Here is a 17,465-nt window from a genome sequence, read left to right on the forward strand (position 1 = left end):
CGCAGCAATGCGACACTTTTCATAAAAGAGGCCCTAGATTATTTAGCATTTTAGCATCGGACACATGACTGACTGCCCCAGCCTTACTGTTCTTTGAGTTCCTGCTTTATTGATTCCACTGCCCTTGTGCTTCAATGTTTAAATATGACAGACTGCCAGAGCACTACCAGCCTTTTAGCTCCTAGTCATGCGCTTTTCAGAATCACCATGCATTCGCAGTTGTAAGATATTGCAATTCTCAATGCAATACTTTTTTTGATGCTATAAGTAGTCATTGGCTTAGCCACTGTGGGTTGATGTTTGAAAAGCAAATGGAATCTTATCTACCACTCCATGTTTCCACGATCTTCAAGCATGGTCTAGTAAATACATAAAATGGCTTCTTTGCATCCCCTTGAGAGTTAGATTGGAAGGTGGTAAGGGGAATTGGTAATGTTGCAACACTAACTGGCAATGTGGCGCTAATGGCTAGCAGGCTGCAGTGTTTTGTAAGAGCTGCATAGTGGGCTAACAGGGCTTCTCTTCGTGGACAGCTATGTGGACTGGCAAGGCTGCAGCAGAGAATGGCAGAATACCTACCAGCTTTCCCTGAGAAGGAGCAATGTGGGGTTTCTTGACTTCAGTTTTCACTGTCTCTGGCTGCAATGTGGCGAGGGCAGTGTTCCAGTTTCCAAAGACAGAGCTGCAGTCGAAACTGTCAATTCAGCATTTGATCTAGGAATACTGGGGCTTAATATGCGAAGGCCACGTTGTAGGTTGTGAGTCTTGTCCTGTGGGTTGCGAGTCCAGTAATGTGGGCTGGAGGAGTGCAGGGAGGTCGGTTTTCTGCAGTGTGGGGAGTCTGACCACAGTGTGTGGTTGAGGGCTGCAGTGTGTGCTGTCAACACAATGTCATTGAGCGCTAAGGCTGCATTGCTGCGTATTAAGACTGAGCTAACACAATTGTATTGTTGGCTCGCAGGGCTGAATCTGGGTTTAGCAGGCCTTTAAAGGCTAAAGAATCTTGTTGGTGAATTTCTGTGGGGCAGACAGGCTTGCCGTATGTGGTGGGAAGGCTGCTGTATGAGCTGGCTGGGCTGTAAGATGGGGTTGTCGGCTGAACTTTAGACTGGTAGAGCTGCAGCATAGGGAAGAAGGGCTGATGCACAGAGTGACAGCAAAGACTCAAAAATATGTTGGCAAAATCACACTGTAGGTGGAGAGTGGAGTAAGATCTAGCAGGAGATTTGCTATGTGGGTTGGCAGGGCTGCAGCATTATGTGGGATGGCTTCAGTGTAATTTGGTAGGGCATCAACATGAGGTAGGACTACTCAATTGTTTGGTGGTATGGCTTCCTACATAGTGTGAGACAGTTGAATTTCTGGGCTTGCAGCTTGCAAGTTGTCAGACTGTAGTAATGATTGGGATGGCTACAGTGTGAGCTGGTAGGGAAGACATATGGGGTGGAAGCAAGATTGTTCACAGAGATTTGCAATGTCTACTCCCTCTGATCGTACATAGAGCCGATACCCCATACCCATGCTTTCACACATTGAATAAATGCATGTACATAAAAGTGCACACTCAAATGACTGAGTCCACATCGGTTTTGTTTGGAGCGAATTATGTTGCGGTTTATTTGGTAAGGTAATGGGTTAGCTTATGGGCGGTAAAGGGGGCAGCCAGCAATGATATGACCTAAGCTGATGCCAGGGAACTGAAGAAATAAACAATATCTTGTGCTGAAACCATGGGGTTCACCCCACATTTGCAGCCCACTCACGCACCAATGTGGAGCATTAGAAGGCAAGCTCCCAGAGGCTTGGGCTAACAAGTGCCGATGGGAATAACAGGGCACTGTCACTTTCATCTGGGGTCCTGCCATAAGGACTTTGAGAGTATTGGGATAAATCCCCCTTTGTGCTCTTTGTTGTGGTTACTTACCACACCAAAGTCTTTTGAATTGCCCTGTAACTCCATCGGCAGCATAGTTGGATGCATAAGGTTGGAAAGAAACGTTTTCATTCAAAGCTGTCTACAAATCCAGTGGCGTCACTAGGGGGGTGCGGGGGTGCGGACCGCACCGGGTGTCACCCCATCTGGGGGTGACACCAATTTACACTGACGAGTCTACCTGCGTCCCGGTCCTGCTTTAGTGCAAGAAGCGCGCCACCACCGCACCCCGGCCCGCCGTAGCTACGGGCACCATCCGCCATCTGCATTCTGCACGTGCACAGAATGGATGGGTCACAGAAGTCAAATAGTCAAGGGTTTGGGTTTGCATTGTTGTTCTGTGATGAAAGTCGAAACGAAGCCGAAGCCGAAGCCAAACCAAACCCAGTTATGCATATACCGGGCAGGCAGGCAGGCAATGGCATCGTTAACTTGCAGTTTGGTTTCACTGACACTTGCCCAGCAGTTTGGGTCCCATGGCCAGAGGGAGTAAGACAGCGAGAGAGGGAGACAGAGGCAGCTAGAGGGAGTAAGATAGAGAGAGGGAGCTAGAGGGAGTAAGACAGAGAGAGAGGGAGTAAGACAGCGAAAGAAGGAGCTAGACAGAGAGAGGGAGCTAGAGGGAGTAAGATAGAGAGAGGGAGCTAGAGCGAGCAAGACAGAGAGAGAGGGAGCTAGAGGGAGTAAGAGAGAGGGGGCTAGAGGGAGTAAGACAGAGAGAGAGGATGCTAGAGGGAGTAAGACAGAGAGAGGGAGCTAGAGGGAGCAAGACAGAGAGAGAGAGGGAGCTAGGGGGAGTAAAACAAGAGAGAGAGGGAGCTAGAGGGAATAAGCCCGAGAGAGAGGGAGCTAGAGGAAGTAAGACAGAGAGAGAGAGAGCTAGAGGAAGCAAGACAGAGAGAGAGAGGGGGCTAGAGGTAGTAAGAGAGAGAGAGGGAGATAGAGGGAGTAAGAGAGAGGGGCCTAGAGGGAGTAAGACCGAGAGAGAGGAAGCTAGAGGGAGTGAGACAGAGAGAGGGAGCAAGACAGAGAGAGAGAGGGAGCTAGATGGAGTAAAACAAGAGAGAGAGGGAGCTAGATGGAGTAAAACAAGAGAGAGAGGGAGCTAGAGGGAGTAAGACAGAGAGAGAGGGAGCTAGAGGAAGTAAGAGAGAGAGAGGGAGCTAGAGGGAGTAAGACAGAGAGAGGGAGCTAGAGGGAGTAAGACAGAGAGAGGGAGCTAGAGGGAGTAAGACAGAGACAGAGGGAGCTAGAGGGAGTAAGACAGAGAGAGAGAGGGAGCTAGAAGGAGTAAGAGAGGGAGAGAGGGAGCTAGAGGGAGCAAGACAGAGAGGTAGCTAGAGGGAGTAAGACAGAGGGAGAGGGAGCTAGAGGGAGTAAGACAGAGAGAGAGAGAGCTAGAGGGAGTAAGAGAGAGAAGGAGCTAGAGGGAGTAAGACAGAGAGAGGGAGCTAGAGGGAGTAAGACAGAGACAGAGGGAGCTAAAGGGAGTAAGACAGAGAGAGAGGGAGCTAGGCGGACAAGACAGAGAGAGAGAGGGAGCTAGAGGGAGTAAGACAGAGAGAGAGGGAGCTAGGGAGTAAGACAGAGAGGGAGACAGAGGGAGCTAGAGGGAGTAAGACAGGAAGAGAGGGAGCTAGACAGAGAGAGGGAGCTAGAGGGATTAAGATAGAGAGAGAGAGAGCTAGAGGGAGCAAGACAGGGAGAGGGAGCTAGAGGGAGTAGGAGAGAGGGACTAGAGGGAGTAAGACAGAGAGAGGGGGAGCTAGAGGGAGTAAGAGAGAGGGAGCTAGAGGGAGTAAGACAGCGAGAGAGGGAGCTAGAGGGAGTAAGACAGAGAGAGAGGGGGCTAGAGGGAGTAAGAGAGAGAGAGGGAGCATGAGGGAGTAAGAGAGAGGGGGCTAGAGGGAGTAAGACAGAGAGAGAGGAAGCTAGAGGGAGTAAGACAGAGAGAGGGAGCTAGAGGGAGCAAGACAGAGAGAGAGAGGGAGCTAGGGGGAGTAAAACAAGAGAGAGGGGGAGCTAGAGGGAGTAAGACAGAGAGAGAGGGAGCTAGAGGAAGTAAGAGAGAGAGAGCTAGAGGGAGCAAGACAGAGAGAGAGGGGCTAGAGGGAGTAAGAGAGAGAGATGGAGCTAGAGGGAGTAAGAGAGAGGGGGCTAGAGGGAGTAAGACAGAGAGAGAGGAAGCTAGAGGGAGTAAGACAGAGAGAGGGAGCTAGAGGGAGCAAGACAGAGAGAGAGGGGGAGCTAGATGGAGTAAAACAAGAGAGAGGGAGCTAGAGGGAGTAAGACAGAGAGAGAGGGAGCTAGAGGAAGTAAGAGAGAGAGAGGGAGCTAGAGGGAGTAAGAGAGAGAGAGCGGGAGCTAGAGGGAGTAAGACAGAGAGAGGGAGCTAGAGGGAGTAAGACAAAGAGAGGGAGCTAGAGGGAGTAAGACAGAGAGAGAGGGAGCTAGAGGGAGTAAGACAGAGACAGAGGGAGCTAGAGGGAGTAAGACAGAGAGAGAGAGTGAGCTAGAAGGAGTAAGAGAGGGAGAGAGGGAGCTAGAGGGAGCAAGACAGAGAGGTAGCTAGAGGGAGTAAGACAGAGGGAGAGGGAGCTAGAGGGAGTAAGACAGAGAGAGAGAGAGCTAGAGGGAGTAAGATAGTGAGAAGGAGCTAGAGGGAGTAAGACAGAGGGAGCTAGAGGGAGTAAGACAGAGAGAGAGGGAAACAGAGGGAGCTAGAGGGAGTAAGACAGCGAGGGCAGGAGTAAGACAGCGAGAGAAGGAGCTAGACAGAGAGAGGGAGCTAGAGGGAGTAAGATAGAGAGAGGGAGCTAGAGCGAGCAAGACAGAAAGAGAGGGAGCTAGAGGGAGTAAGAGAGAGAGAGGGAGCTAGAGGGAGTAAGACAGACAGAGAGGGAGCTAGAGGGAGTAAGACAGAGAGAGAGGGAGACAGAGGGAGCTAGAGAGAGCTAGACAGAGAGAGGGAGCTAGAGAGAGCTAGACAGAGAGAGGGAGCTAGAGGGAGCTAGACAGAGAGAGGGAGCTAGAGGGAATAAGACAGTACCTAGCGCTGTACATTTCGACAGAGGTGGTCCATGCGGTAAGTCGTGAGGGGGTGACACCATGAGTTACCCGCACCGGGTGACACCAACCCCAGTGACGCCACTGTACAAATCTATAGTTTGACTGTTGCCCGGGGCGGGATGGCTGCATTGTGGAATGGCAGCACTGCATCTTCAGTTTAGAGGGTTAGACTGTGGTAGTGCAGACCAGGGGATTGGAGAGTAGCAGGCTGATTTCTGACCAGCCAGATGCTCTGAGCTAAAGGGAGATGCACCAGCCAAATCTTTCCCATTTTGCTTCATGCTGGTTCTTAATTATGTTGCTTTGCGATCTGGTCTGTCTGTGCTTACTCGTGTAATTACAGTTGCTGGGCTGAAGCCAGTCTCTCCAATATGCCGCAGGGTCTCAATTCTTTTCCTGCTGGAGGTCTCTGATTGGATCCCTGGCAGCAAAGATACTGGTAAGAGGAAGGAACAGATAGATATAACTGGTCCCCTCTCCCTTGTAAATATGGCCAGGGACCATTGTATTCCTCTGTTTTAACAGACATAGAAAGGAATTGGGGCAGTGTTGTCAATCTGCGGGTAACCCCTCTGAAAAGCCAGGGCCTACAATACACCCACAGAAAGTGAGCTGACACGCACCCAAACCATACTGAACCTAGGCCCAGATTTACTAAATGTAAACATGGAGATTCATGTGATGCAAATGGGTGCTACACTAAGCAAAGAGTTGCAAATGTGATAATCTGATCAGCTGTTGTGCACAAAAGGATATTTGCAACAACAGTTGACCCAAACACAGTTTTGAAACAGCAATACATCTTGTAGTGCAAAACCCATCATAATCGACTCATAGTGAAGATAACATTGCAGGAACAGTGCAAACCATAGGCTTCCATAGAAAACAAGATCAACTGAAGTGAAGCAAAGTAGCATGAGGTGGCTTTGTGTGGCTTTGTGTGGAATTGTAGTGCCAAATGAAAATATGCACAACCTAGGGAAGGGAGACGTTCCTGCACAAAAACAACCCTAAGAGGTGTTTTCCTCTTTCTATGTGTGCTGCAGAATGCAGACAAACTAGGAGAAATAAACATCTTTCTCCTCATTACGCCTCAACACTGGAGCAGTACGGATTTGGCTCTTCCCCAGGTTTACATGATTTTGTAAATCTGAGGCAGTGTCATAATCCATAGGTGTTGCATGGGAAAACCCACTGCAGTGCACATGGAATGCATCCTGGGCGCAGGGTAAGGTGACGCAGTGATTTGCACTACTTGGCTTACTCAAGATTTATGAGACCACTCAAAGCCATGCAGGGGGGCTTTGCCTAGCTTCATAAACCGGATTGAGAGCCCTACGTCATACATGTACCACTTTACGTGGTACATAGGGGTCTCATAAAAAAGCTCCTTAATAAGCAATTTACCCTTTGACTTCTTTCTGCACAGTTTTATGCACAAGACTTTGCCCCGAATACAAGACTGAAACAAAACTCTGCTCACTCTCCTCTGTGCAGTTACACAATGCTAAATTGTGTTTAACACTATGCAAACAAAGGATTTTTAGCATAAGTGTGTCATTGACATCATCGGCACGCGATGTGCAGTAAATATACAGCTGCACAGGGCCTCATTAACAATAGAATGGCGCAGCACGGTGCCGCAAACAATTTTTCAGCGCCGCACTGCATTATTCTAGCAGTGCAGGAATGTACTGTGTTTACGATACAGTGCATTCCTATACTAACCCCTGCGCCGGCGCTAATAAAGCAACCTAGCACCAATGCAGGCACCCTTGCACCATGTTGCAAGGGTGCCTGCATTGTGGGGATGATTCATTTTGTGCAGGAAGCGACATCTTTCTGTACAAAATCAATCAATGGAGACAATTTCCTCTTTCTAAGTGTACTACAGAAAGCAGCACAAATAAGAAAGAGGAGAAAAACAACGAGGAATAAGGATATTTATCCTTGTTGCGCCTCCTTAACGCCACAAGGTGGCATTAGAATCTGATGCATTCCCAGGTTTATGATTCCCCGTAACAATGGGAATGCTTCAGATTCCATCTGTGTTGTGTGCAAACACCCACAGGTACACCCATGGAACGCCCCTTTTACACAGTGTCCTGCGTAAAAGGGTCACATATTTACAAGGCCATGAAAAACCACATAAAGTGGCAATGCTGGCTTTGTAAATATGCAGCGGCACATTCCACCTCCGGAGCGGCAAAATAGTGACGCACTAGCAGCGCAAAAGTGCCACTAGGGCCTCGTAACAGTGGTGGTCCGTGCAGGTAAGCACAGTGGGTGGGTGAAAGTGACATATGACGGGATAAGGAATATAAAATAAATAAATAGTTCAAACCACTCACCTTGCGTTCGCCGCATCGCATAAGTTAAGTGGTTTTAATTATTAATTTTATATTTCTTACCCCATCGTATGTCACTTTCACCCCACCCACCCCGCCACACCGCATTTACTGCATAGACCGCCACTGCCTCGTAAATAAGGCCCCCAGTTTTTACACATTTGCCAAAAACAAGGTTGCACATTTCGATGATAGCTTGAGTTTTGCGAATCTTGGTGAATCTTGACCTAGTTATCTAGTTCCATTGTTAAATGAAAGAGAGCAGTATGTGAATTAGGCTTCTATTTTCTGAAACTGAAGTTTGAATTCAAGTCAGCACAAAAGGCGAAAAAGCATTTAGGGAGTGTAGCTGAGCTGAATTTCACAGGTCTGCTTCATTGTGTAGGTAATTATTTGCAGTGCCTCTATTGAGGTGTGTTATTTCAACTGAAATTGTTTTATTTGTTTAGTCCGTGAAGGTGAGTGGTATTAACATATATATAGAGTGCTTGCTTTCCTTACAATTAAGTTTGCCCTAGCTGGAACAATGCAGGTGTATTTTGCTAATCCCTGTCGCTTGCCCTGTACCACTGATGCACATAATCATTCTCTTGTTTGTTTTGTGTTGTTTGTGATAGAATCCTCTTGATTTGAATTCCTTTTCAAGAAAGTTTACTCATGCACTTTCAAACAGTCTTTACCTCACTATGTTTACCCCACAGGACATTACCGTACAGATATGTACCACATAGGCCCCCTTTTTGGTACTTTAACTTGCAACACTTTATCACAAAGGTAAGCATTAGTAACAAGTAGTATGGCATATTTTTTAAATAAAGGGATTTGAGGGATAAGGGAAGGGTAAGGGTTAAGTGGCACATAGAGGTACTGGGATGTAAGGGGTATGTAGAGTGGAGAAGTGTGGCTCACTGGTGAGAGCAGGCAGACCCTGAAGCAGAGGTCAGACCCGGGACCAGGGTTCAATTCCCGACGCAGTAGGGTCTCGAGCTCGAATGTCCACGGACTCGATAATTCTCGCTTCGGTGCCTGACCTAATCATGGGTTCACACTCTGCAACTCTGGGCATTAAGCTTGCTTAATCTCCACAACGGCCCCCCGCGGCGGGATGCCTGGCTTTCACCTTGGGGATGCCCTGTAGGGGCTATCTCACAGGGAAAAGCCAGGACGGGTTCCCAAGGAAAAGCGCTTAGAGACCCCTGGGTTATAAGCGCTATATAAATCCAAAACATACATAAACATACATAGAGTGAAGGAAGGGGTAGAAGTGAAGGGGAGTAAGGGTTGTTTAGGGTACAAAGCCAGGTAGAGTTAAATAGTGGTAAGGGGTTTTTAGGGTTCATAGGAGGATAGAGGTAAAAGGGGTAAGGGTTTATTAGGTTCAGCGGTGGGTAGAGGTAAAATGAAAAAATGGTTGATAGGGTTTTGGGGGTAGAAGTAAAGGAAGGTTACTTGTTTTATATATATATATATATATATATATATATATATATATATATATATATCACTCTACTTGATGGCGCAATTCTCCTCCCTTCCGTGTCGGGCTGGGGCTCGTTCTCGGGCGCCGCCGCTCGCAAATATCCACAAGGCTTCTCCGCATCAGGAAAAGATAGACCCACACCGAGCAGGTACTGTCAATAATTTTTTATTTTTCGGGCAAAAAGACGCGTTTCAAGCACACAGGCTCTTGGTCGCATTGTGACCAAGAGCCTGTGTGCTCGAAACGCGTCTTTTTGCCCGAATAGAAAGGCTCCCATTCTTTTATTCGCTGACGACTCTCTCCTTATTTCCAAAACATCTATGGGGCTCCAGTTCCTAATTGATAAATTCCAAGGGGTTTGTACATCAATTTGACTGGAGCTTAATGTAAATAGGACAACATATATGGTGTTTGGAAAGGGTGTGGTTAAACACTCTGTCATCCATGTAGGTGGTGAATCTTTAGAAAGGGAACACAGCTTTGACTACCTAGGGGTCAAACTAATGGAGAGTTTTAAATGAACAGGGCAACTTACTAGGAGTGCCATGCTAACTGAACATAGATCGAACGCTATGATTAGATTGTACAAGCAAACAAGCTCAAGCTCTATCTCACCTGCCCTAGAAATATACCATGCTAAGGCACAAGATGCGGTGCTCTATGGTGCTGAGATTTGGGTGTGCACTGACATCCACTCAATATCTTTCGCCCCCCAAAAAAGTGTAAGGAAGTTAGTTTCTGTCCCAATTAGCACCCCTCTTATTCCACTATACTTTGACCTAGGACTAAAAAGAATTACTGACTTGGCAGCACTTACATCCCTAATGTAGTGGGTCTGCCTTTGGTCCTCACCTGAGTTAAGTGATTCCAGAGACTCGTTTAAAGATCTATTAAATGTAGCGGGCGCAAAGGCAGTACCCTGGGTCATATTTGTTTTGATTGGTTTAAAAGGCTGGGTTTACAAAGGCATTGGGACATGCTGAATACCCTGTGTAAAGCTGACATTAATAGTCTAAAAACGTGTTATTGGGCATATATTCATAAATCTTACATACACAATGGGTCAAATTAATCTTTGACTAATATGTTCTTTGATTTTAAGATTTTCCCATGCTTTGAGCCAGTTTAAGATTCAGTATCCCCACCCCTAGCTAAAAGTTTGTAGGGTCGCTTTCGTTTAGGTACTCTTCCACTAAGAATGAATGAATGAATGAATGAATTTTATTTATTATTGCACAGTTACTTAAACCCATTTGCAATATGATTTACGTGTATAAAAAATTAGTTTAAAAGAAAAAACAGGATTACAATTGTTTAAGGAAATTCATATAAAATGAGTTTACGTGGGGCATTATCTTGTTCCAATAAAAGAAAGAATAATATATTATATACATTAAAAAAGGTGAAAGGTTACCAGTTCAACTTTGTGGCAAAATTAATATGTCTACTAAGGTTAGCATTTAAAGCAGGCATCTCCACAAAGTAATTGATGGAGGCTGACATTTTAGCAGACCAAATGAAATATGAGAGGTTTTTCCGCCAACAATTACCCCGCATACCATCACTCCGCAATTTTAATTCCGCAAAGACAAACACCCAGCAAAAAACACAACGCAAACTTTTACAACGAATATGCCTTTACCACGCATTCTATTACAACGCAAAGGCATGCATGTTAAAGGTATACTCATTGTAAAAGTTTTAAAGGTAAGTATGAGTACCCTAACCTACCCTACCCTACACGCTAATGTCTTACCCCTGCACAACCCACCCTCGACACACAGTCCTTTTCCTACATTTACACTACCCAGCACGACCCCCCAACACTACCATATACCACTTTTCTTCCCTACACAAACACTACAACACTACCTTAATACACTACCCCTGCACGACCCTACACTACACAAACTCCACATCACTACCCTACACTATACAAACACTACCCTAAACCCTTAAACACTACCCTACACAAACACTACAACACTACCCTAAAACACTACCCCAGCATGACTCTACACAAACACTACACCACTACCCTAAACCATAAAACACTACCCCCAGCATGACCCTACACTACACAAACACTACAACACTACCCTAAAACACTACCCCCGCATGACCCAACACTACACAAACACTACAACACTACCCTAAACCCTAAAACACTACCCCCAGCATGACCCTACACTACACAAACACTACATCAATACCATAAATCCTAAAACACTACCCCCAGGATGACCCTACACTACACAAACACTACAACACTACCCTAAACCGTAAAACACTACCCCCAGCATGACCCTACACTACACAAACACTACAACACTTCCCAAAACCCTAAAACACTACCCCCGCATGACCCTACACTACACAAACACTACAACACTTCCCTAAACCCTAAAACACTACCCCCCACATGACCCTACACTACAACACTACCCTAAACCCTAAAACACTACCCCGCATGACCCTACACTACACAAACACCACAACACTACCCTAAACCCTAAAACACTACCCCCTGCATGACCCTACACTACACAAACACTACACCACTACCCTAAACCCGAAAACACTACCCCTGCATGACCCTACACTACAACACTACCCTAAACCCTAAAACACTACCCCCTGCATGACCCTACACTACACAAACACTATAACACTACCCTAAACCCTATAACACTACCCCCGGCACGACCCTACACTACACAACCACCACAACACTACAATACACAAACACTACACTACACTACACAATCACTACCCCAGCACGACCCCCCCACCCCTAACAAATTAACCGAAACCCCCTTACCTCTCTCATCGTCGTGGTTCCACACTCCTCCTGGTTCCATCTTCTTGAAGTTTATTTTTTTTTCACAACGCATGTGCATTTACCATACATGCCTTTACAACATAATTCGTTGTAAAGGCATGTGTGGTAAATGCAGATGCGTTGTGAAAAAATGCGGAGTGATGGTATGTGAGGTCAAAGACCTCGCGGAGTAATGGTATGCGGACTGAAAGTCCGCAGAAAAAAAGTTTCGGAATAAACGTGCCGCACCGACCAAATGGCCTTCTTTATTGCAAGGTACAAAATGGCCTTCTGCATTGCAGTATACAAAATAGCCTTCTGTATCTTCCACTAAGATCATTTACCAATAAATGAATCAAGGATTCAGTCTCTAGCCTTTGCCCAGCCTGTGGTTTGGGCTGCAATACTGAGACACATAATTGTTTTTGCCCTGAGTATCTTGGATCTCGCCGCAAATGGATTCATTCAATCTGGGCTCAACTAGATACCTTGTAGCCCAGGGAATTTAAAAAAGTGATACATATCCTGTAATTGTTTTTGCTGTACGCACATTCTTACAGGCCATTTGGCATAGGCATAGTGGCATTTCAAATGCAGTAGCTAACTGATTTATGATTTTGCTTTGAACATCCTCTGATTATAAAAATGTGTAATTCTGTTTTTAGAGATTTCTATGAGGTTTGAAACTGCTGATTATCCAGCTCATTTGCACTTAGCACATTGATGTGGTTGCACTGATTATTTATAGGAATGGACTGTGTATTATTAAGATTTTATGGTTGAACAGTTTGTTTTAAAAATTCTGAACTGACATGGGCATGTGTCATGTTTTACTAAGATGTCATTGTGCTGTGTATGTATACTTTGATGGTTCATGGAAACCAAATAAAGTATTACTACTACTACTGACACAAAATTGCAGGATTTATAAGAGTGATCTAAGACTATGGGACACAAAAGACCACTAAGACCCCCCCATTTCATTTTTGGTTTGGCCTGGCTCCGGGGAGGAGACAACATGTGCCCCCTCCCAATATTATGTATAGAAATAAACCCCGGGATCTTGTCCACCCAAGAGCCGATGTTTAAACAAGCATGTACAACTGTGCTTGGTATTGTAAAATAAATTTGTGGAAATTCACAAATCTTTCCCCTTTGAACATAAAAAAAAATGCTTTTTGGCCCTGGCGGGGTAATCCGAGTCCCAAGATGGATTCCAACACTTCCTGGTTGAAGTGTTGAAGTATTGGCAGCCAAGTAGATCCCTGCACAAATTTGGGTTTCTTTTAATAACTCCAAAACTACTGAACGGATTCACACCAAATAATAAGCATTTGCAATACAATAGGTCTCGCATTACTGAAAGTTTGAGCTATTGACGTTGCTAAGAATAATGAAACTATTATTAGCAACACCAATAGCTCAAACTTTCAATAATGCAAGACCTTTTACATTGCAAATGCTTCTGTGATTCTGGGCATGTCACTTAATCTCTACATGCCTACCAAAAATGAATGTGTTCTTAAGTAATGTAACTTTTTCTCATGTAAAGCACCCCAGTACCTTCAGGTCGAGTTTGTGATTTATAAAACGGCAAAAAAAAAATGAATATACACACTCCCCGGAGCTACATTTTGACATGCTGTTGCAGATATGCCAATGTTTCTTAGAAGTCCTTGTGAACATAAACACTGCAGAAGGTAAAAGATAGCATTCCTCAGAACACTTACAAAGCAGCTTAGACATACCATTTTGTACATTATCACGGAGCTCACAAAAGCACCAACCACAATGGAAAACATTTAAATTCATGCTGAAAAGAAATGCTCCTATTTAATTACTAAGTCACTTACTTGTAGCATGTAGCTGCCGCCCTTTTCACATACAGCTCGACGTGGCTGCTTCCATCTCCCGATGCTCCGGCTGGAATTAATTTTGGGGGACAGGATGGGGAGATTAAATGAAGTTGAAGCCCCCCACCCTTTGAAAGGAGCTGTGCTGATCGTTTGACAAATGAAAAAAAAATGCAGAGTCCGAGTTGATGGTAAAAAGGAGCCACCAGAGCAGTACTCTTATTTAATAAGTTATTTAATTAGATGTAGCTGCCACCCTGCCCGGAAACGCTTGCGGCTATTTAAATGTAGAGTCCAGGGTGGAAAGTGTTGTGGGGGATGGCAGCTCAGGGGGTGGTATGGTGCACTATAAAGTGAGTATGCTGCGTTTCAGTATTTGCACGCATTATTTTTTTCCTTTGTGTGTCATTCTCTAACTTATAATTAAATTAATTGCAGTTTAAAGGGTAGCGTGTTACCAGCCACGTCTGCCTGCGTTGATATTGACTGCCAGCGAAGAACCCCGCTCCTCTTAATCCGCTCATTTTCTCTTCCTCACAATTCTCTCCAGTTGCTTTTATGGGAGCTCAGTGGGCAAGATGAAACATTAGTTGACAAACTCCTATAGAAGGGACACGTCCGCAAGGTCACTTGTGTAGCTAATCACGGCGCAAGTACAGTTGCATCCAATATGGCCGTTACGCCTGTTTGGCTATTTAGTAGTATGTGGTTCAGTTTGTCAATTTACTCTTCTGCCTTCTCTTTAGAGCTGCAGGTGTGAGTGAGGCAGTGGCGTACGCATGTGCGAATGCTGGCTAACTGGTAGCTGAGGCGACGAGTGGCAACAAACACTGTACCTATGAGCGCGGTGGCGGAAGCGGTAGTAGCCGAGGTGGTGGCTGGCAGCTCAGGGGGTGGTATGACACACTATAAAGTGAGTATGCTGCGTTTCAGTATTTGCACGTGTTTTTTTTCCCTTCGTGCGTCATTCTCTCACTTGTAATTAAATTAATGGCAGTTTAAATGGTAGCATGTTTTCAGCCATGGCACTCACAGACAGGAGATGTGCACGCGTATGGTGCGAGCAGGAGCTGTGATAACGCTGCTAGCCGTACGCTTGCACGTCTACTGTCCTCCGAATTGTCTTGTAAATAATGCAGCTGACGTAAGCGCGCCACACCCAGACAGGAGATGTGCACGCGTATGGTGCACCGAGGAGTTGTAATAACACTGTGAGCCAGCTGTACGCGTGCACATCTCCTGTCTTCCATACGCGTGCACATGTCCTGTCCCCCTTCGGCCAATAAACCGTCAACAATAGATCTCGCAAAGGCGAGCAGCACATGCGCTGCGTCGCTAGGCGAGACCTAAAAAGGGCTCTTTCTGGACTAAGTACCTTTCTGCCAATTCTGATGTAATTCCTTCCAGCAGTTCAGGCTGTAGTCGTATTCAAAATCCATGCAAGGTATGCATGACTGTTAGCCAAACAGGCATTGCACACTTGGTGCGGGAAAACGACTCCTTCCCTGCTCTGAGAGAAGCCACGCCCGCAAAGCTGTGCAGCAGGAACAAATACAATGATAATAACCTTGAGTTATTATCATTGTATTTGTTTTTTCTTTCACTGCTTTGCAGCAGTGGGGCAATGCTCCTCCTCCTTAGCCTATGTCTCTTGGAACATGCAAACATAGTTGGCCCCAATGTATGACACCTAGTCAGGATCAACCAGTTTTAACATTATGTCAGCCAAATTCCAAAATAATAAGGTAATACTAGAATAACATTCCCTACCAGCCTTGTGATCAGAAAAACTGAACGAGCATGGAAGCTCCTCTGAGTACCAGTACTTCTATCAACCATGCTTTGCAAAAATGTCTTATGACTAACACTAGTGGATGGAGATTTTATCTGCCCTTTCCATGAACAATGGTGCGAGTATATTTTCTACTACTCTGCAATTTGTCCCACTATTACTAACATCACCTACATGCACATTAGAAGAATTGTCCTCTGGCAACACTGCAGCAATACTGTCAATTGTACCCATTTCATTGAAATTATGACAGCCACAGACAGATGTATTAGTAACAACTCTTTTACATCTGGAAAATGCATTAACAACAGGAAAGCACAAACTCAATGGTGCATGCGTACTCAGTCAGTCTACTGTGATTAGATTAAAGCAGCAATGGGCATACCATTGACCTTAGCGACCAAATTAGAGAAGTGCACAGTAAGTCTCTCGGTGGCAATGCTTTCAGCCGTATTTCTAATGGGTTCCCCCATGTGGGTGACAAGTTCGCAATTCAATATTTATGAGATTTTCAGCCATCTAATTTTAACCCCTTCCGTGATGCCATCGGCCAATGGCCGACGCGGCCCCGCCCGTTTTGCGGAAGTGCCGCACTGCCGCAAAATCGCCGCAGCGGTAAACGGGTTAACACAACATGACCAGAATGTAGTCGTAAAGAGATGAATCAGGAGAGTATCTTCCTACATACGTACTGTCAGATCTAATCACAGAAAGGTAGTTCCACTTCGTCCTGAGCCAGTAAATCACTTTATTTTTTAAGGCACAAATGGAAAATGGCTTTAATCTCAGTACCTGGGTCATATAAATCGTACTTCAGAAATTGATCTCAGAGTTCCCTTGCAATAAATGGCGTGGGGTATTCAAGGGACAACAATTAGCCAGTTGATAAGTAGGTACTCTTGAGATAACTAGTGGGCGTGGAATCCTCCTGCCAGCTTGAACTTTCTGTCCCACATTATAGTCTCACTGGGTGGGTATTGCGATTAGGAAAGCTCTATTTTTGTAGATTCCATTTTGTATTTCCTAAATAACACTTTCTTGGGATACGCTATTGAGGACATGCAAAATGGAAATTTCTGACATATGGCCCTTAGTCTCTATCTCACACTCTCTTAGAATTTGGCTTTCACTTACTGATAAATAATATTACATAGTGAGTTCTTACAGATTGACTAAATCAGGAATTTGTTCAATTGTTAATCCTGAAGTCTTTCCTTCATCGAAGTGCGCAGAAGGTTCATCCTCTATTTTCTTTTTGCTACCAAATTGTTTGGTTAGTTTTAATTTTCGGATGAACTTGTATGTGTTCATTTGAGGTTCCACTAAGTCAAAATGAGTCGCTTGGCAAAAAGGTAACCCTTTGTTAAGGACATTTTGTTCATTTTGAGTCAATTCATATGTGGATAAGTTTATCAGCAAATTATTATCAGATGTTTGCACATTTACTGTTTCTTCAGATTTCTTATGGGGTAATGTATTCTCTCTTTTTCTCTTACTTCTTCTTGTTCTCCTTTTCCCCTTTGCTGACCGCATCCACTGCCTCTTGCTTGTCTGTCTATATACATCAGTTGCAGCTCTTCTAAAAAAGTATTTTTCATAGTGTTTTGTACATGAAAGAACACAGGAATTCTTCTGGTTCCCACTGTACACCGTTGTCCTGTGAGGTAAGCACTAGAGAGATGAGTTGAAGGTAGGTTTAGAATGTTGAGTTCTTACTTCCACCCAACAGAATAAAGACTAAGCCTGGGTGTAGCTCGTGGAGTTTCACTCCGTGGAAATCTGCAGAGCTGCCGAAAAAACTCCCAAAGTCGGCTGAGTTCCATGAGTGGTTGGAGTATTTATCAGCCACCCCTAATAAACTCCCCTTGGCTACTGAGAGTCGTTGGAGGCTAAGAACCCCTATTGTTGTCGCAAGTAAGTCCCCACAGCGGGATTGCTGAGACCTCATCAGAGGCCCTGCCCCCTTTCTCAACTACTCTGCATAGGGGCCCCTGGAGTGGATTATGAGATATACATATGCAGTCAAGAATGCCAGAGACCAGATGACATCATTAATGACTTTGTTAAGGGACTGGATGTTCTAGTGATACACTGTAAATTCAATGAATTTGATGATGAGGAAGCTACCCGCCTCAGAGTAATCAATGGATGTCTGTCAGATTCATTTCG

This window comes from Lissotriton helveticus, chromosome 9 (genome assembly GCF_964261635.1).
Source record: "Lissotriton helveticus chromosome 9, aLisHel1.1, whole genome shotgun sequence".
In the NCBI taxonomy this organism is placed as follows: Eukaryota; Metazoa; Chordata; class Amphibia; order Caudata; family Salamandridae; genus Lissotriton; species Lissotriton helveticus.